The sequence below is a fragment of the Amaranthus tricolor genome, chromosome 3 (assembly GCF_026212465.1).
Source record: "Amaranthus tricolor cultivar Red isolate AtriRed21 chromosome 3, ASM2621246v1, whole genome shotgun sequence".
NCBI lineage: Eukaryota > Viridiplantae > Streptophyta > Magnoliopsida > Caryophyllales > Amaranthaceae > Amaranthus > Amaranthus tricolor.
In genome coordinates this window covers 17871578-17893784 of record NC_080049.1, presented here as the reverse complement: position 1 = coordinate 17893784, position 22207 = coordinate 17871578, and positions in this window count along the sequence as shown.

Below are 22207 nucleotides of genomic sequence, written 5' to 3'. Positions count from 1 at the left end.
CCTACTCATTCACGTGGCATTGGTGGTGGTGTAATGAACACCTTCTCCACGAGTCACTTGGGTAGGCGTAATGCGAACGCGGTTGATTCTTTAGATCAGGAGGATGAGGATAATGATTCTGATTCAGAGGAGGATGATGAAAGAAGAGAAGCTCTAGATGCAACGATTAGAGATGGTGCTCTATCTCAAGACTGGCTTAGAATTAATAAGGTTGATCAAAGATTGATTGATGCATGGATGACCTGGAACGATGACAACTCCATGAATGAAAATGTAGACTTTAGGATAGGGCAAGAGTTTAGCTCGTTAGACCACCTGAAAAAGAATGTTAAAGCATGGGCGATTTCTAACAATAGAAATTTCCGTGTATATCTGATCGGTACAAGGGAATTTTGCATGCAATGAATAGAATTGGAAAAGGTTGGGAAGAGCCATTCGCATTACATCGATTTTGTAAACGTCGTCTAACTTCGAACATGCATAAGAAGTTCAAAAACATAGCAGTCAAAAACTTATTTGGAAAAGCTTCTGAACAGACAAAGATACAGAAATATAATTTCTACATGAATCGCCTTAAAGAGTTTAATGAGGACGCGTATAAGTACTTAGTGGATGGTTCTATTCCTGAGCGCCAATGAACTTTGATTCATGATGGTGGGCATCGATATGGAGTGAGAACTACAAACATTTCTGAAGCATTCAATGGCGTAATGAAGGGGGCTAGGTCACTCCCAATCACTTCATTGGTTAGGATGACATTCTTCCGGGTTAACGAATACTTTGCCACAAGAAGGGATTTAGGGAGAAACAGATTAGACAATGGACATGTGTATGCCAAGAAACCAACTGATACGATTGATAAGAATGCTGAAAAAGCACGCTTTCATGATGTTAGGATATATGACACAGTGCGTGGGATATTTGAGGTCACCACTGGTTGTGGCAACAGGATAGCAGGAAAAGGTGAAAAATCCTACATGGTTGACCTCACAGCAACATCATGCTCCTGTCAGAAACCAACCATCTTCAAGTTACCCTGCTCAGATGTTCTTGCAGTATGTCGAGCTCGTAACATATCGTATGATTCTTTTGTGGACCCTTCGTTTCGCACTACAAAATACGTATCGACATATAAAAAGACTTTCATGCATGTTCCAGACATTTTCACCTGCGATCCTTGGAACGGTACTACAGTTGTTCCAGATCCCTCAATGAAGCGTGGAAAGGGTCGTCCGCGATCAACTCGTATACGGAACGAAATGGATGCACCATTGACGCGTCCTCGTCACACGTGTAGCTTTTGTGGATTTAGTGGTCATAATAAGAAAACATGCCCTCGAAGGTCAACAAAGTATGTTTTTTTTAATATTTTGTAATATTGTGTTGATTAACGTAATATTTATATGATTTTTATAACACTTATGTATGTAACAGCGACCATGGCGATGCCGGGCCCAGTTGATCTATCAGTGCTTACGCTTCAGGCAACACACAGGAGCATAGCTGCGTGGGAGGGCTCCACTGCCCAATTGGTTACTCATCCACCGGTGCACAAAACAAAAGGGGCCGGGGGTTGTAGTTTAACAAACTTTGTATATTCTTATATGATTATTTGAACTTCTTGTATGACTTTTCATGATTGTAATATATCTTCGCATTATTTTCATAATTAATTTTTTCAAATCAAGCTGGTTCGTAATTGATTATTATGGAATAGATGGTATTGAACTAGTTTAATGCAGGTTGCGTTCACTATTTAGGGGAAATGAAAAAAAAAATCCAAGACAAGCAAACCGCCACATGAAGTGGCGGTTTACCAGGGACCAAACCGCCACATGAGATGGCAGTTTGCCTTGACCAAACCGCCACTTCATGTGGCGCTTTAGTGCTTAAGGCAAACCGCCATCTCAAGTGACGGTTTTGTCTAAAAAAAAAAACAAATTTCCACGTGGACGGTGTTGTGGGAAATACTTTCCCACATAATGCAAAGTGGGAATTATTTTTTTTAGCAATATTATGGGAAAAAAAATCAATTTATTTTAACAAGAAATATTCTATACATAAAAACAAAACATGCATGACATAATTATTTCTTAAATTTGACTATGTATATCACATTGTCATGAAGCATTTTCCTTTAAAAATGTTAAGATCAAATCATTGCACTAAATATCTATGCTTTTGGAATCTTATTTTACAACATTCAACCACAGAATATCTATCTATCTATTAATTATTACTAAAACAAAACACTGTTGATGTTATCACTTATTAAAATTGCTTACGTGTCACTTTTTTAATAAAAAATTTCCTTCTAAAGCTCAATGATAATGTCATTATTATTATGACTAATGCTTATATTTTAAACTTTTCTACTTTGTAGTTATAAATATAATATTATTCATATTAATTTATTTTTTAGTTTTTAAGTCATATAATTTAATATAACAGAAAATTATATATTTAATTTTAATTTTTTTTAATTGTTATAAAATCTTTATAATGTTGGTTATTAAATGACTATAGGATATATTGAAATGGTTATAACATAAAACCATAATTTTTTTTGTTAATATAAATATGTTAGAGAATTTAATATAGTCGTGCATTCCACGGCCATTTATCAAGTATTCTACTATTGTAGTACTTCTTTTCTTCTATAATACTTTCAATTATTAGTCTTTTTTATGGTTGTTTCACAATACTTGTATTCTTTTTTTTTTGCAAAAAATAACTAATAATTCTCTATTTTATCCTTATTTTATTCTCATTCATTATATCATCACTTTTCTACCTACCATTCAAAGGTGGATAAAAAAGACAAACATACGTTGAAAATAAATTTTTTTAATTATTGTATCACCATCCAAAGTGCAAATAATTTAGAACCTAAAATGTATTATTAACTTTCATCGGATATTATCTCATTTTCCGAAGTTGAAAATACTATAGAAATAAATTACAAATGGCAATAAGTACTAATATTGTACGTAAGCAAATAATATTTATAATTATTTTGTACATTAAATTGGGCAAATATTTATGGAAAGTGGTTAGTATATTTTTTGTTGGTAGTTAAGGAATAAATGAATAATAGTAATTTTGTTTGATGATGGTAAAGAATAATGATTGTTAAATCTGAAGTAACGCTTTTAGATTGTTATATGTTTTATATGAATAAAACTTGAATAGAATACAAGCATTACTATGAGATTACAAGTCTTTGCAACCTAATATAAATTTCTAGGAATTGAAATTACAATGAATTTAATTAACTTAAAATAAATAAATAATTTTAAACCAAAGATACTTTAAGACAATACTGTCTACAGAAACTCACTAGTTGAAAAAACCTCATTTGCTGCGGTTTTTTTTGCAATTATTTGCTGCGGTTTTGGCCCCAAGCAATAGTGATAGTAGCAAATAGCCTATTTTAAATGCTGCGGTTAAAAACCGCAGCAAAAAATGGTATTATTTGCTGCGGTCAGTCCCCAAAACCGCAGCAAATAAGTGGTATTATTTGCTGCGGTCAGCCCCCATAACTGCAGCAAAAAATGGCACTTATTTGTTGCGGTTTTGGGGGCTGACCGCAGCAAAGATATTTTTTTTTGTTTTTTCGTTTTATTCTAATAATAATCCAATAATAATGCAAAATAACAATGATTAATTCAATAATAATCCAATGATAATCACCAATAATCTCTTTGCAATAAAAAACTCTCGATAATATAATATGATATGTACGTACATATATATATATATAGTAAAGTCCTAAAAATTATCTATATTATTTACACTTTATCAAGTACAAAAATTAGCAAGATACGCGGCAATCTTGTCTTTTAATTCGCGCATCTCTCCACTTCTCAAAGGGCGTGTTTCCCTCGGAATGTCGTTTAAAACCTATAATATAATATAAAATCAAAAGACGATTAATATAAATTAAACATTAGACGATTACCAACAAGAATTATTTAAGAACGTACTAACAAATACTTACGACATCTATATTTTCGACTCCAAACTCCTTCACGGATTTTATAATATCGTCCATGTAATTCAGCGCGTAGTAGCCGCATTCAACGGAAGAAGAAGGTTGTTGAAAGCACTAAGAGAAAATAGATGTTAGTGTCAAAAACGGTTAAAAACGCATAAAATCGCAACTTAACACGTAAATTCTAGAATATGACTATGATTTTCAATTCTAACAACTTCTACACAATAATATATACCAAATAGTTTTCTGTGCCTAGTTTCGTGCAAAACAAACCAAGTTTGAGCTACTTTACGCGCGAAATTGACAAAAACGCTTAAAAACGCTTAAAATCGCAACTTAACACCTAATTTCTAGGATATGACTATTATTTTCATTTCTAACCATTTCAACACAATAATATATGCCAAATAGTGTTGTGTGCCAAGTTTCGTGCATAACAAACCAAATTTGAGCGACTTTACGCGCGAAATTGACAAAAATGCTTAGAAACCCTTAAAATCGCAACTTAACACCTAATTACTCATCTTCTTCTTACTGCCACCAACTTCATCAACTCTATTTCTTTTCTTACTCACCTTAACATGTGCCCACAACTCCGGACGAAGACCCTTACATTCAAACCAATCTCGCACGGCCCTAACATCCTTTGTCTTACCCGGAATGTTCATGAGAGTCCCGAGTATGGCATCGCATACATTTTTCTCTATATGCATAACGTCAAGACAATGCCTAACCTGTAGATCTCTCCAATATGGAAGCTTCCAAAAGATTGATTCTTTTTTCCATAATCCGTCTTCACCCCCTTGCACTTGCCCCGTTTTACCAAATACAGTCTCAACTCCATTAACCTGTTCATAAACCTCATAACCGGTCAACGGTCGACGAGCTACACGGTCCTCAACCTCCCCATTGAACAACTTCTTCTTCTTACGATATTGGTGGTCTCGTGGGAGGAACTTTCGATGGTGCATGAATACGTGTTTGCACTTAGGAATCCACGTGGATTCCATGTCATCGATACATTTTGGGCATGCTTTCTTCCCTTTGTTCTTATACCCCGATAAGCTGCCATATGCCGGAAAATCATAAACGGTGCATAAAAGCATTGCACGCAAGGTGAACTCCTCATTAGCATATGCATCAAACACTGAAACGCCTTCATCCCACATCTTTCTCAAATCCTCAACGAGAGGTGCAAGATACACATCTATGTCATTACCAGGTTGTTTAGGATCCGAGATAAGAAGCGAAAGCATTATGTACTTACGCTTCATACACAACCCAGGTGGCAAATTATAGATCACTAAAAGTACCGGCCAAGTACTATGTTGAGAACTAAGATTGCCGAATGGGTTCATTCCATCCGTACACAGTCCGAGCCTTAAATTACGAACCTCATCCCCAAAATTCTTATGCAACCTATCAATACTCTTCCACTCCGGAGAATCAGATGGATGTGTGAGCAAGTGACCTGTCTTCACCCTATCTGCATGCCACCTCAAATTTAACGCATCTTTCTTTATAGAAAACAAGCGCTTGAATCTAGGTATTATTGGAAGATACCACAATACCTTAGCCGGGGGCCCTTTAGCATCCCGAGCCCCTTTACGCTTGTAGCGCGATAGTCCACACCTAGGACACTCTTCTAAGCTCTCGTTTTCATTCCGATACAACACACAATGATTCGGACACGCATGAATCTTCTGGTACTCTAAGCCGAAAGGACACATGAGCTTTTTGGCATAATATGTCGACTTTGGAAGTTCATTTCCCTCAGGAAGCATCTCACCTAACGCTTCTAATAACATTGTGAAACTAGCGTCACTCCAATTGAACTTTGTACATCCAGGGTACAAAGGCTTTTGAGAAGCCTCTGTCAACAAGTCAAAAACACGAGGACGTTTTCCTAACTCATCCTCGACTCCCTCCATCATCTCATTAACACGATCCACATCCTCATCGACATTCTCTTCATCTGTCTCATACCCATCAACATGATCAACTACACCCTCATTGACATCGGCCACATTATTGACGTCCTCAACAACACTTTTCTCTTTGTAAACTCTCTCCTCACCATGCAAAACCCAAACATGATATTGAGGCCTAAACCCACGTCGAGGTATGTGCTCCCTAAGGATATCAACACTATCTACCTTTGATACATTGCCACAACTGACACATGGGCAATAAAAACCAACTCCCCCCGTCCTAACTTGATGTTCAACCGCAATACTACAAAATTCTAATACGCCATCAATAAATTCCTACGATTCAATGCTTCCATACATCCAAGAACGATCGTTTGTCATCCTAATTGTTGGCCTCTTAAGGTTTTGATGATGACTTCACTTTTAAATAAACAAACATATCTTTAGAAATTGTTTTGTAGATATATATCCGATTTAGTTTGAATCGTTGATGAAGCCTATGACTTGGTTCGTGGAAGATGTACATGTCTTAATATGTCCAAGATGTTAGATAAGTGTTATAATGTTTTAAGTAGACGTACAGTCTACTGTTCCTAAAATGAACATTTTGACTGAAGTTGAAGCTGGAGACAGTACGTTGTTCCTACGTAGCAGGTCTGGAGAATAACATCGACTGGAAAATTGCGAATTAATTATTTTCTGTTTTTAAGTTGATGTAATGGTTTAGAATTAATTTAATTGCTTAATTAATTAATAAATTGGTTGGCAAATCTATTTTTAGGTTTTCTAAAAATAGCCCAAGACTTTTTCTTTTTAAGATTTAGATCTCCTATTTTTTAGGATCTTGTGTTTTTAACTCCTATGCTATTTTTAGCATAAGGAAACTGATTTTCTCTTTGAGCTAATGACAGCCGGTCATTTATTCTTGTGGTAATTCCACTATCCGTTTGTTTTGAGAACGTGGATGATAGTGGGAGGTGTGCCTGAGGTAACTGCTGTCTATTCCCTGTATAAATAAGAGGAACTTTGCTCAAACCGTGTATCTATCCAAGAGTATCCAAGAGTGTCCATTAAAGGGAAATCAATTTAAGAAAAATATTTTCTGTTTTTAAATGCCAATTAATTTATTATATTTTTCTTAAGTAATTATTTTAATTCTTATCCTCTTGAGAATTGGCCTTGTAAGGGTTGATGTGTGATTTGTTGTAATTAGACTTGTGTGAAGTCTAAGGGTATAAAAAAAGAGAAATGTGAGAAAAGAAATAGAAAGGGAGAATAGAGAAAGAGAATAAGGCCTAGAGTAGAGAAGCTTCAAGTGAAGCAAACATTGTTTTGTGTAATTGTAATTGATTGCCTAAACATAATGAGAATTTTGAAATCCCGGGGGGTCGTGGTTTTTCCTTCTTATTAGGCCAAGAAGGTTTCCACGTAAAATCTTTGTCTCCTTTTTATTTCTTGCTTCTTAAGCTTAAGTTTTATTTTGTTTGTTAAAATTCCGCAAGTTAGAGCAAAAACGTAGTACAACTCAATACACAACAATTCACCCCCCTCTTGTTGCATTTGATCATCTCTTCATATTCCAACACTAATTAGTGTGATTAATTGATTCAAAACAAAATTAATACACAACTTTTAAACATATATATTTAACGAACTCTAACTAACCATAAAATTAAGTAATAATCATTCATTTAACACTAATTAACCCAAATAATAACACAATATTTTTTAAACTGTCCAAATGATGTTTATTAATTTCTCAAATGTTACAACAACTATATATAACTACAACTATTTAGATGGTTAACACAACCACTCCGATCCTATGAAAATACCTAATGCTAAATAGGCCATGGTATACAGGATAAGTTGAGAATCTACAACAAAAGTTCTAATTAGATCGATGATAATAACAACAATATTAACAAAACATAACAACATAATTTTATTTCACAAGGCACCAGCCTACATACATTCATTACAAACTTATCTTACACATATAAATACCAGTAATTCTATGGTGATTGACTTTCAAAGTTGAACACCAACACAATATTTGTTCATTTATAACATAAACCACAAGATCATATCATTAATCATTCATTATCCAATAATTAACAACCTTAACAAAAAAACTCCCCTCCCATTCCTTAGTGGGACCCAAAGAAGATTATCATCAGGAAAGAAATGGTAAACAGGAGATTGACCAGGTTTAGTACCCAATTCTTTAACACTAATTAACCCTAATTAAACCTAACTTACAAACTATAAAAAAAATTATGATAAATTTAAAACTTAAAAACCACAACTACATACACAATCATAAATAAAATGAAGAAATTACTTAAAAATTTAACAAAACATGATATATATGATAAATTTTAAACTTAAAAACAATAACAACATACACATTTATAAAGTATGACAAATTTAAACCTAATTTACAAATCAAAATGAAAAAAAATACCTTAATCTGTCGTGGGTTTTGGTGGGTTAGTGTATAACCTATACAATGAAAATAAAAATTAGTATAAAAAAAACTAAGCACCGTACCCTAAACGTACACAATTAATGAAGCTTGAACAATAATGGGTTTGAGAACTAATAAGCTTTAAAAAATTATACCTTGAAGAAGAGCAAGAACTAATTATAAGTCCAAATTTCGTGGGTTTGAAGAGCAACAAAAATGTGTATACAGCGCAGTTTAAAGAAGTTTATGATAAAGAAAAGCAATAAGAAGAGCAAGAATGATGATCAAAGAAGAACAAGAACAAAAAGATGATGAAGAAGAAAGATTGAAGACAATAATCGAACAAGAAAACCAGCAGTTTCAGTAATGAGTGAATGAAGAAGTGCAAGAGTCGTGTAATATGTTAAACAATGAAAGCAGTTTCGTGCGTGGGTTTATGTTTTAACGTTAACATGGCGGGTTTTTGAAACTACAATTGCTGCGGGCAAGGCATTAACCGCAGCAATTAAGTGAAGAAGTGAGTTATTTGTTGCGGGTAATGAAGAATCGGAGCAATTAAAAGGTAATTTATTGCTGCGAGCATAAACAAAACCGCAGCAATTGAAGCTGCTCATATGTATTTGCTGCGGTTAATGCCCATAACCGCAGCAATTAATGTTTTCTTTTTTTTTTCTAATTCTTTTTCCTACTTATTGCTGCGTATATACATAAACCGCAGCAAATGATTAGCAGCAAATACGTTTTTTTTACTAGTGACTTGATACCAAACCGAGGCACTGTCTAGTTTTCCTAAAAGCGTTATTCCGCCTACTAGGTGCTTAGGTTTAAACCTGAAATACACTTTTGAGATACAACGGTTTGCAATTAATTATAAACAACATATAATTATCTTTGTGAAGTATTAAAGAGTATAATGAGCAATCTTACAAATAGAATGAAAAGAAGTGATCAATTTCCTTTACACTTAATAACTTGTAGAGAATTTAACTTGTAGAGAATTTGACTTGGGAGCTTGAGAGTGTTGGCCTCTTATGTTTTGATGATGACTTCACTTCTAAATAAACAAACATGTTTTAAAGATTGTTTTGTAGGTGAATATCCGATTTTGTTAATCGTTGATGAAGCCTATGACTTGGTTCGTCGAAGTTTTACATGTCTCAAATATCCAAGAAGTTGGACAATTGCTTTAGAAATCAGTTTACTGTTCCTACAGTTAAAGTCCTGACGAAAGTTGTAGATGGAGACAGTGCGCTGTTCCCCACGATACAGGTCTGAAGAAGACATTGACTGGAAGTTACAAAAATTACGTTTTCTGTTTTTGGTTAATGTAAAAGGTTAAAAGTTTAATTAGTTGCTTAATTAAATTAATTTATTAATTGGCAAAAAGTTTTTTTAAACGCCTAAAAATATGGAGAAGACTTATTCCTCACTTTGAATTAGTCTCCTATAAATTCGGACACCCAAGAGATTTATTCTCTACTTTGAACAAGTCTCCTATAATTTAGGATCTTCCTAGTGGCTCATGTACTATTAACCGTACAAGAGAACCACAGTCATTTTCCACCTCTACTTTCAATAACTTCCCAATTTTCTTTGGGAGCAAGTAAGTAAATGGAAGTCATGGGGTGAGTGTACTACATGGAAATCGTGGGTTGAGTGCACTGATGGCTGTTCCCTTTATAAACGAGGGAAGCTACGCTTAAGCGAAGTATCCATCTTAGAGTGTCCTTAAGGTGAGATCAAAATAAGAAAAATATTTTGTTCTTGAATTTGCCAATTAATTCATTATATTTTTCTTGAGCAACTACTTAATTTTAATCTTCTTAAGAATTGGCCTTGTAAGGGTAATTGAGTGTTTTTGTTGTAACTAGACTTAAGGGAAGTCTAGGGGAATAGAGAAGCTTCAAGAGAAGCGTGAGAAGAGAAAGAGAAGGAGAAAAGAAGAGAAGAGAAGAGAAATAGGCCTAGAGTAGAGAAGCTTCAAGTGAAGCATATTTGTTTTATGTAATTGTAATTGATTGCCTAAAACATAGTGAGAATTTTGAAATCCCGGGGGGTCGTGGTTTTTCCTTCTTATTAGGCCAAGAAGGTTTTCACGTAAAATCTTTGTCTCCTTTTATTATTTTTCTATTCGTTTTTGAGTTTAAGTTTTGTTCTTTACTTGATACAATTCCGCAAAAATTAGAGGCAAAAATCTTAAACCTAATACACAACAATTCACCCCCCCTCTTGTTGCATTCGATCATCTATTAGCATTCCTACAATTGGTATCAGAGCCCTGTTCCTCTTTTAATCAGGAAACCCTGAGAGCAGTATCCTGTTCCCTGGCAAGATGTTGAAGATGAATGAACGCATGGAAGAAGGGTACTCCACGCAAAGGCCACCCATGTTTGATGAGAAATTCTATACCTACTGGAAAAATAGAATGGAAATCTTCATAAAGGCCGAAAATTACCAAGTATGGAGAGTTATTGAAATTGGAGATTTTGAGGTGACGACCATAAACTCTAACAACGAAACTATTCCAAAACCAATCACTGAATACGAGAAAGAAGATTTTCAAAAGATGGAGATGAACGCTCTTGCTATTAAATTACTTCACTGTGGACTTGGTCCTAATGAGCACAATCGTATTATGGGTTGCAAAACTGCCAAGCAGATTTGGGACCTGCTAGAAGTTACCCATGAAGGTACTAGTGAAGTGAAGCGATCCAAGATTGACCTGCTGATGTCCAAATATGAAAGATTCGTCATGGAACCTAGGGAGAACATTCAAGAGATGTTCACTAGGTTCACAAATATCACGAATGAATTAGTCTCTCTTGGTAAGATCATTCCCGTTGATGAACAAGTTAGGAAAATACTTAGGAGTCTTCCTCAAGACTAACGTTGGAGAGCTAAGGTCACAGCCATTCAAGAATCGAAAGATTTCACCAAGTTCAATTTGGAAGATTTGGTTGGTTCTCTCATGACCCATGAATTGCATTTGGGAACAGCCGACAGTGCCCGAAATAAAGGACTGGCTTTAGCAGCAAAGGATCATGAAGAATCAGAAACTGATGATGAGGAGACTGCTATGTTGGCAAGAAAATTTACAAAATTCTTCAGGAACAGCAGATATGGAAATCAAAGAAACAACAAAGAAAAGGAAACTGCTAACTTGAAGACAAATTTTGAATGCCACAAGTGTGGGAGCACTGATCACTTCATCAAGGATTGCCCTCAATGGAAAAATGAGAAGGGCAAGGGAAAAGCAAGAGAAGTTGGAAGACAATATAAGAAGGGAAACTTCAAAACTGATTTTAGAAAGGCAATGATTGCAGCTTGGGGTGATACGGAAAGCGAGGCTGAGACAGAAGCTCCAGTGGAAGAAGAAACAGCAAACCTATGCCTCATGGAATCTCATCATAGCAAGGATGAAGAGTCCAAAGAAAAAGAGGTAATGTCTTATAACTCACTTCCTAAACATCCATCTAAGCTCAGTAAGAATAAATAAATTAAGTTGCTCTTGGAGACACAAGAGAAATTAGATAAACAAAATATCAAGTGTCTCCAAATCGAGAAATACCTCAACTCAAACAAGGATCATGTGTCCTACCTAAATTCATTTAGAATAGATGTACAAAGCAGATTTTTTAATTTGCTAGATCAGAATATTGTTTTGAAAGAGACAATTGAAAAATTAAAACAGGAATTTATTTTTCTTAATATTGAAATAAATCAAAATCAATTGTTAGGATTAAGTAAAGATGTAAACAATATATCTACTCACATGGTTAGCACTGAATTTCAAAAGTTGAAATCAAAATTAGAATCCTATGAAATAGAAAATGAATATTTGAAAAATAAAATAAACTCAAGAGGAAAAGGGAAAATTAATGAAATTCCCAAATGGATTCTAGAAGCTAAAACAAAGAGTAAAGAAGGTCTAGGTTATGTTAAGAATGATAAAAAGAAAAAGGTCTATGTTGATCTCCCTAGTAGTAAAATCTATTCCTTTTGTGGTAAAATTGGACACCTAAAACATCAATGTATAAAGAGGGAACAGCATACCAAAGCAAATAAAAATTATGTCGAATGCATATGGATTAAGAAATGTGATTCAAGTATTGTCGACAAGGAACCCAAGGATGAATGGGTTCCTGTACCTAACCATTAAGTTGCTTTGCAGGTTCAAGTGAGGGGGAACAACTCATGGTATCTCGACAGTGGGTGTTCCAAGCATATGACGGGTGACAAATCTAAATTTCTCTCACTTGAAGCCTATGATGGGGGAACAGTAACCTTCGGCGACAACATGAAGGGTGAGATAATTGCCAAAGGAAAGGTTGGAAGGTCAAGTTCCCATGCCATTGATAACGTATTTTTAGTCGAAAATTTAAAACACAATTTGCTAAGTATTTCTCAATTTTGTGACAAAGGTAACTCTGTTATGTTTACTTCTGAACGATGCATAATTTCTAGGAACAACACAGGAGACCCTGTGCTTGAGGGAATCAGAAAAGGGAACACTTATGTAGTGGACCTGGACACTGTTCCCAAAACCAGTCTAACGTGTTTAAGTGTCATAGAAGAAGACCCACTACTTTGGCATAAGCGACTAGGTCATGCTAGTTATTCATTGATTAATGCATTAAGATCAAAAGACCTAGTTAGAGGACTACCAGCTATAAAATTTCTTAAGGAGGAAATTTGTGATCCTTGTGCCAAAGGAAAACAAGTGAGGTCATCCTTTAAATCAAAGAATTTGGTGACTACCACTAGACCGTTAGAATTAATTCATATGGATTTATGTGGACCTATGAGAACACAAAGCCGTAGTGGCAAAAGGTATGTGTTTGTTGTTGTTGATGATTATAGTAGATTCACTTGGACATTATTTTTGGTAAGCAAAGATGAAGCTTTTAATGAGTTTGTTTCTTTTGCTAATAAAATACAAAAATCTACCAATAATCAAATTGTTCACATAAGGTCTGATCATGGGAAAGAATTTGAAAATTCAAACTTCATGAATTATTGCAATGAACATGGTATAAATCACAATTTTTTCGCACCTAGAACACCACAACAAAATGGAGTGGTAGAGAGGAAAAATAGGACCTTAGAAGAAATGGCTAGGACCATGTTGATTGCTAGTGGTCTATCTAGAAATTTTTGGGCTGAAGCCGTCAATACTGAATGCTATATTCTTAATCGTGTATTAATAAGACCAATCACTTCAAAAACACCCTATGAATGACTCAAAGGTGTTAAACCAAATATTTCCTACTTTCGTATATTTGGATGCAAATGTTTTGTACATGTAAATGGAAAACGAAATGTAGGCAAATTTGATGAAAGAAGTGATGAAGCAGTATTTCTTGGTTACTCATCACAAAGTAAAGCTTACAGAGTTTACAACAAAAGAACAATGTGTGTAAAAGAATCAGTTCATGTTATTTTTGATGAAACTAACTTTTCAACAAGTGAACAGGATATCAATGATGTTAAAATTGGTCTTGCTCATCTAGAGAACGATGATGAAGAAATAAAAGTGTTAGAACAAGGAACAGCAGGTGAACAGGCAATACAAGAAGATGCAGAAGAAACTGACCAAGTTCAGGAACTGCCAGTACAAGAGGACCGGCAGACTGTTCCCAATCCAGCTGTTCCCGCAGATAAGCAGAATGAACCAGTAGCTGAACAGAATGACAATCAAGTTGCTGAACAAGAACATGCAACTGTTCCCACAAGAGAATTTGTGCCTAAACCTTGGAAATATCAAAGTTATCATCCTCTTGATTTTATTATAAGTGATATAAATAAGGGAACACAAACAAGATCCCAAATGAGAAATTTTTGTGCACACTTTGCGTTCCTATCATCACTTGAACCTAAAAATCACGAGGAAGCTTTAAAGGACTCCGAATGGGTCGTAGCCATGCAAGATGAATTGAACGAGTTTGAAAGAAATAAAGTATGGCACTTAGAACCCAAACCAAAACACAAGAAGGTAATTGGTTTGAAATGGGTATTTCGGAATAAGTTAGATGAACATGGAATAATAGTGAGAAACAAAGCAAGACTCATGGTCAAAGGGTACAATCAACAAGAAGGTATTGATTACACTGAGACTTTTGCTCCAGTAGCAAGGTTAGAGGCTATTAATTTCTTTTGCTGCATTCATGAACTTTAAATTATATCAAATGGATGTGAAATGTGCTTTTTTAAATGGCTATCTTGATGAAGATATTTTTGTTGAACAACCCCCCTGGTTTTGAAAATACCTCTTGTCCTGATCATGTCTACAAGCTTGATAAAGCCTTATATGGCTTGAAGCAAGCTCCTAGGCAATGGTATGAAAGACTGTCAAAGTTTTTGATTCAAAATAACTTTGTAAGAGGAAAAATCGACAAAACCTTATTCTTTAAGAATAAAGGTTATGATATTTTTTGGTTGTTCAAATTTATGTTGATGATATTATTTTTGGTGCCACTAATGACTTGTTATGTAAAGAATTTTCCAACCTTATGGGCACAGAATTTGAAATGAGCATGATGGGAGAACTAAATTTCTTCCTTGGTTTACAAATTAAACAAACTGAAAATGGTATTTTTATTCATCAACAAAAATATATAAAAGAACTTCTCAAGAAATATGGATTGAATAATGCTAAAACTAACCATACACCTATGTCTACCAATGTTAGACTAGATGAAGACCTAAATGGGATTAATGTAGATCAAACAATGTATCGAGGCATGATTGGTTCTTTATTATATCTAACAGCTAGTAGACCTGATATTTCTTTTAGTGTTGGCTTATGTGCTAGATTTCAATCTAATCCCAAAGAATCACATTTTACAGCAGTAAAAAGAATTCTGAGATACTTAAAGGGAACAGACGACTTGTCCCTATTTTATCCTAAAAGTGATGTCTATGATTTGAAAGGTTTTAGTGATACAGATTATGCAGGTGATCTAGTTAATAGAAAAAGCACATCAGGTATGGTACAATTTCTTGGCTCATGTTTAGTTTCATGGAGTTCCAAGAAACAAAACACTGTTGCATTATCAACTACAGAAGCTGAATACGTAGCAGCAACAGCTTGCTGTTCCCAAATACTTTGGATAAAGCAGCAGCTAAGAGATTTTGGTATTAAAATTGAATGTGTTCCTATTTATTGTGATAATACCAGTGCCATATGTATATCTAAAGATCCAGTGCATCATTCACGAGTAAAACATATCCACATTAGGCATCATTTTCTTAAAGATAATGTTGAAAATAAGAATATTGTCGTAAAGCATGTTAACATTAATGAACAAGTTGCAGATATTCTGACCAAACCACTTCCAAGGGAACAATATGAAAAGATGAGATTGGAATTTGGTATGATCAAGCTCCACTAAAGTTAGTTGCATATATTTCCCATTGAAGCATCATGAGAATGAAAAGGTCAGGAATCAACCTCAATATCTTGATTGAAAATCAATTATTGAATGGATCAGGTAAACACTTAATAAAGTTTGTACCATGAATGTCTTCTAATTTGCATGTGTTAATCTGATCAGACCAAAGCAGTTGTTCATTATTCTCATCATATAAAATCTCACAATATCACAATTCATCTCAATACTATCTTATTTTATTTTTATTATTTTTATTTCATATCTTTACAAAAACAGCTAACATAATCAAAAAAAAAAAAAAGGAAACGGTTTTTTCTTCACTCAAGTAATGCAAAGGGCAATAAAGAGATGGGACTTGAAGGAGTAACCGTCACTTCAATCATTTAAACTCCCTCCCTTTACGTCATAACACTACACTCTCTCAACCTCTCACTCAAGAAACCGTCCTTCTCCCTTCTCTCAACACCTTCAAAAATTCAAAAATGAAATCCCCAAAATCCTCTAAATCCGGCAAGAAAACTACCAAATCCCGTACACCAGACCAGCCAAAACCACTAAGAGTAGTTCTTCCTCCACCATTACTGAATGCTGCACCACCCACACCAACAGAAACCACACAAGAATCACCCAAACACTCCACTAAACCCACAGGTACCAAAAGAAAGATTCCATCACCAAAAGGTGGTTCATCTTCCAGAGTAGTTAAGCGTTCGAAGCATGTTGATCCAAACAGTGCCGAAGAAGTTTCAAAGGAGATGACAGTAGGGTTCGGGTTGGATAGTATTGGGGTTGATCAAAAGAAGGGGATGATCAGTCACAATGTTCTGTCTCCTATGCATAAATTGTTGTACAATGTTGCTCGCAGATTCATTTTACCACGAAACTCAAAACGTAGTCAAGTGAGTTTGCGTGACGCCCCTTTAATTTACTGCATGGAAAAACATATTAAAATTAATTTTCCTTCATTGATGATCTCTCATTTATCAGACTGCATTGAAAAGAAAAGTTTCATTGGTTATGGAGGGTTGCTAACCTAGATTTTTAGAAAATTTGAGGTCCCATTGGAAGGGTTGGAGTTCCCAATGGGTCCCAACATGAAAATTGGTGCGAAATGTTTACAAAATTTTCATTTAAAATTGAATGATGAGGGGATATTGATGCATGAGGAGGTTGTAGAAGTTGGATCTGAAGAAGAAGGGGCTGAAGAAGTTGAAGAGGAAAAGGAGAACAAGGAGAATAAGAAAGAAAAGGAACAAGATTCTGTTCCCTCTGAAAATATTGAAACATCTGAAAAAGGGGAACAGGACGGAGCTGCAAGTAAGGGGGAAAAGGAAGAACAGAAAGAAGCCTTGGATGATAATGTTCCTCACAATCTCTGTAGTGATTCCAGTGATGAAGAGATTGTGTTGGCTATGAGGAAAAAGGCTAAGTCAATACAAAGGAAGAGTAGGAGGTTGGCCTCGAAACGCAAGGCTACTGTGGTTGATGAAACCACATCTGACACCATACCTGAGCCAACACCTAATGAACCTTCCTCTCCCAAGCCAGCCACTCCACCACAACATCAAATACCATCACCACCACAATCACCTATCCAGTTTACACCACCACCACAATCACACACTTCACCTAATATTGGCTGTACTAACTTTGACTCTGTTCCTGCAGCTTCTTCAAATTCCATTCTCTCCAAGCTCCTTGATCTACAGTCTCAATTCACTGCCTTTCAAGATGAAATTCGCGTCTCTCTTGCCTCAATTGTTGATCAACTTACCCTGATGGAAAACCGTCTTGGTGCAAAGTTGGACACTGTTGAAGTGCAGACCAAATACATTGATGAAGAAGAGACCGCCCCTTGATCCCTCTCCTCAAAATTTTAATGATTTGTTGGATGTGACACTTATCAAACAATTTCTCTTTCTGTTGTTGTACCATCTGGGGTACAAAATTGTATCTGTTTGTTGAACAATTACTACATTTTCTTTTCTTGCATTTACTTTCATGGTCTGTGATGCTTAACTCTATGCAGATTTGAATTGCTTTTCATGGAACTTACTTTCATTTGTTGCTTCTTGGTTTCATCACTGACAAATTTATATGGTTTGTGCTGAGGTTTGATGCTCCCCAATTCTTTTTGATTGATGACAAAAGGGGGAAGAGATGCACAAACTTAAGAGAAGTTGTGAATACACAGTCTCCATATCTTGATAGATTGATTTATATTGCTCTTTAATGGTATTTATTGCATACTGTGATCTGCTAAGCATACTATGATCTGCTAAGGGCTTAAAATATCATTATCTAAGTTGATCTGTGCTGTTAAGTTTAATTGTTGTTTAATTGTTCTAAATTTGTCATATTATTTGTTATTTTGTGTTAGTTTAATTATTTTTGTTATGTTTTTGTATGGAGTAAATTGTTCTACTATGAGTGCTTGGTAAATTATATTGTAACGAGTTAATTTACTATGTTATTTGGAGTTACTTTAATCTCTAGTATACTCTAAGAATTTTGCTTTACTCTATTTTACTTAAGTTTGTTTATAAAGTTTGTCTTCATCAAAAAGGGGGAATTTGTTGGTCTCTTAGGTTTTGATCATGACTTCACTTCTAAATAAACAAACATGTTTTAGAGATTGTTTTGTAGGTGAATATCCGATTTTTTTAATCGTTGCTGAAGCCTATGACTTGGTTCGTGGAAGTTGTACATGTCTCAAATATCCAAGAAGTTCGACAATTGCTTTAGAAGTCAGTTTACTGTTCCTAGAGTTAAAGTCCTGACGAAAGTTGTAGATGGAGACAGTGCGCTGTTCCCCACGATACAGGTCTGAAGAAGACATTGACTGGAAGTTACGAAAATTACGTTTTCTGTTTTTGGTTAATGTAAAAGGTTAAAAGTTTAATTAGTTGCTTAATTAAATTAATTAATTAATTGGCAAAAAGTTTTTTTAAACGCCTAAAAATATGGAGAAGACTTATTCCTCACTTTGAATTAGTCTCCTATAAATTCGGACACCCAAGAGATTTATTCTCTACTTTGAACAAGTCTCCTATAATTTAGGATCTTCCTAGTGACTCATATACTATTAACCGTACAAGAGAACCGCAGTCATTTTCCACCTCTACTTTCAATAACTTCCCAATTTTCTTTGGGAGCAAGTAAGTAAATGGAAGTCATGGGGTGAGTGCACTATATGGAAATCGTGGGTTGAGTGCACTGATGGCTGTTCCCTTTATAAACGAGGGAAGCTACGCTTAAGCGAAGTATCCATCTTAGAGTGTCCTTGAGGTGAGATCAAAATAAGAAAAATATTTTGTTCATGAATTTGCCAATTAATTTATTATATTTTTCTTGAGCAACTTCTTAATTTTAATCTTTTTAAGAATTGGCCTTGTAAGGGTAATTGAGTGTTTTTGTTGTAACTAGACTTAAGGGAAGTCTAGGGGAATAGAGAAGCTTCAAGAGAAGCGTGAGAAGAGAAAGAGAAGGAGAAAAGAAGAGAAGAGAAATAGGCCTAGAGTAAAGAAGCTTCAAGTGAAGCATATTTGTTTTATGTAATTCTTTGGCTTTGGCTTTGTTTGTGATTTCAATTCTTTGGCTTTGAATCTGATTTCATTTCTTTGGTTTTCTTTCACTATATTTGACGAAAGGAGGGATTAGATCTGGTTTTGTTTCTGATCTTTGGTTTTGTATTTGGTTAAAGCTTTACATCTGGGTTTTCCGAAATTTCTCTAGTTCTTCTGGTATATTCTTTATACTCTTTGCTTTCATCTGGTATGCTTTGATCCAAAAATCATGATCTAGTTTTAGTACTTTATCAGATCTGTTTTCATTAATGATATTCTTGCATGTTGTTTTTATGTTGATATTTTTTTACTTCGATCCACTCTTTTTTTTCATGTTTATTTTAATATGATTATGATTTTGATTATGTTTTTTTTTGATTATGTTATTCCTTCATCAGATCTGGTTTGATTTATGATATTGTTGCATGTTGTTCTTATTTCGATTTATTTAATGTTGGATCTGATCTCTTTTTTTTTATCATGTTTATTTTAATTTGATTATGATTTTGATTATGTTATTTTTTTGATTTTATTTTTGGTTTGTTTTAAATTCCGAAAAGGATGATCAGGTTCTAGTACTTGATGAGATCTGTTTTGATTAATGATTCTCTTGCATGTTCTTATTTTGCTATTTTTAAACTTTGATCTGCTCTGTTTTTTTTATTTAATGTTTATTTTAATACGTTTATGATTTTGATTTTGTTATTTTTTTTATTATGTTTTTGAACTGTTTTTAATCCCAAAATCATGATCTGGTTTTAGTCCTTCACCAGATCTGGTTTGATTTATGATATTGTTGCATATTGTTCTTATTTCGATTTATTTAACGTTGGATCTGATCTCTTTTTTTTCTCATGTTTATTTTAATTTGATTATGATTTTGATTATGTTGTTTTTTTGATTTTGTTTTTGGTTTGTTTTAAATTACGAAAATGATGATCTGGTTCTAGTAGTTGATGAGATCTATTTTGATTAATGATTCTCTTGCATGTTCTTATTTTGATATTTTTAAACTTTGATCTGCTCTATTTTTTTTTATTCAATGTTTATTTTAATACGTTTATGATTTTGATTTTGTTACTTTTTTTATTATGTTTTTGAGCTGTTTTTAATCCCAAAATCATGATCTGGTTTTAGTCCTTCACCAGATCTGGTTTGATTTATGACATTGTTGCATGTTCTTATTTCGATTTATTTAATGTTGAATCTGATCTCTTTTTTTTTTCTCATGTTTATTTTAATTTGATTATGATTATGATTATGTTATTTTTTTGATTTTGTTTTTGGTTTGTTTTAAATTCCGAAAAGGATGATCTGGTTCTAGTAGTTGATGAGATCTGTTTTGATTAATGATTCTCATCCATGTTCTTATTCTGATTTTTTTAAACTTTGATCTGCTCTGTTTTTTTAATGTCTATTACTAATGATAAGATTTTTATTATGTGTACTTCCTCTGTTATGTTTTTGTTGCCACATAAGATTATTAAGGAGATGGACACAAAGGAAAAATCGTGCGACTCATTAACTGAATCCCAAAGAGAATGTATGAAATATGATAATACCTTTAGTTCGTGGTATGATCATTATTATTTGAAATGTTGGGAATTAAATTGTATTGATGATCCTGATCAAGAACCCCCACCTTGGTACTACGGTTTACCAGATGAGGAGGATTATGCATTAATTGATAAGGTGGAACCTAAGCTAAAGCGGCCACGCAAGACGACAATCCGTGGTCTTAACGCATGAGCTTTCTAACTTATTTAATTATTATTGATGATGTTTATATTTATTGAAAATGTTTTTTTTGTTAATATATCAATGATGATGGTTATTTGCTTGATGAAATGTGTACATAGTAGTGTGTTTCATTGCCACCTTAGATTATGGACATGAGTAGAAGATATTAACACATGGTTAATGTGTTTTGTCTCATTGCCGTTTCAAGCACTAAGATGAGGCTGAAATACCTACATTTGTACAATTTCAAATGATGTTAATCGTTAAATCTGAGAGTTAAATAAACGTACACAAGTGAAAATTGGAATGATGAATGATGTTTAACTTGCTTAGTTTGTTTTTGTGACATAACTACCTCAATGACTAAATGGAGAGGTGTGCATAATTGTATAGTTACAAAATGTTGTCATAAATATTGTTTGCTTTACAAAATGTCTACATATTGAAAATTAATTTCAATCATCTTGCGGAAGATCATTGAGATTAATTATACCGTGAGATAAAAATTGGCGTGCTGCATCTATTAGTTCTTACGGAATTTCTAATTGCCTGGGCAACATACCCAGCCTGTCCAGTCTTTGTTTTCCAATGTGTGGATTCTTATAGTTATTACCACCTTTAGCTTTTAGTACCTCTATCATGCATAGTTGATATTGTATCCAAGTGTAGTTTAAAAGCTTTGGTTCAAAAGTGTCGAACGCATCATTGACCGCCTTTATCAGATCATTGAGGTCTTTGGGAAATGACTTGAATTGAATTGATTGCAGAGCACTAAACAATCCCAAGTCCAAGATGTTCATATCTAAACTAGAGGCCGGTTGACAAACTAGTCTAATGTTAAATCCGTCTTTCTTGGCTTCTTCATTTAATGCATGATCATTTATTAAAATATGCGGCTTGGCGTTATCTTTTTGAATCCAAATATCTTTCACCCTATTTGTTGGCCATTATGATCTTATTGCTGGTAGGACTTCAGTGATTAGTTTGTCTCGTAGAACGTCGCGTGTAACTCTTGTTATTGCTCGTAATTGTGCTGTACCCGCTGGTCTGTTTTCTGACCTCCTCATTGCATAATAAGTCTCTGTAAAAACGGAAAAGTTCCTATTTTCCCA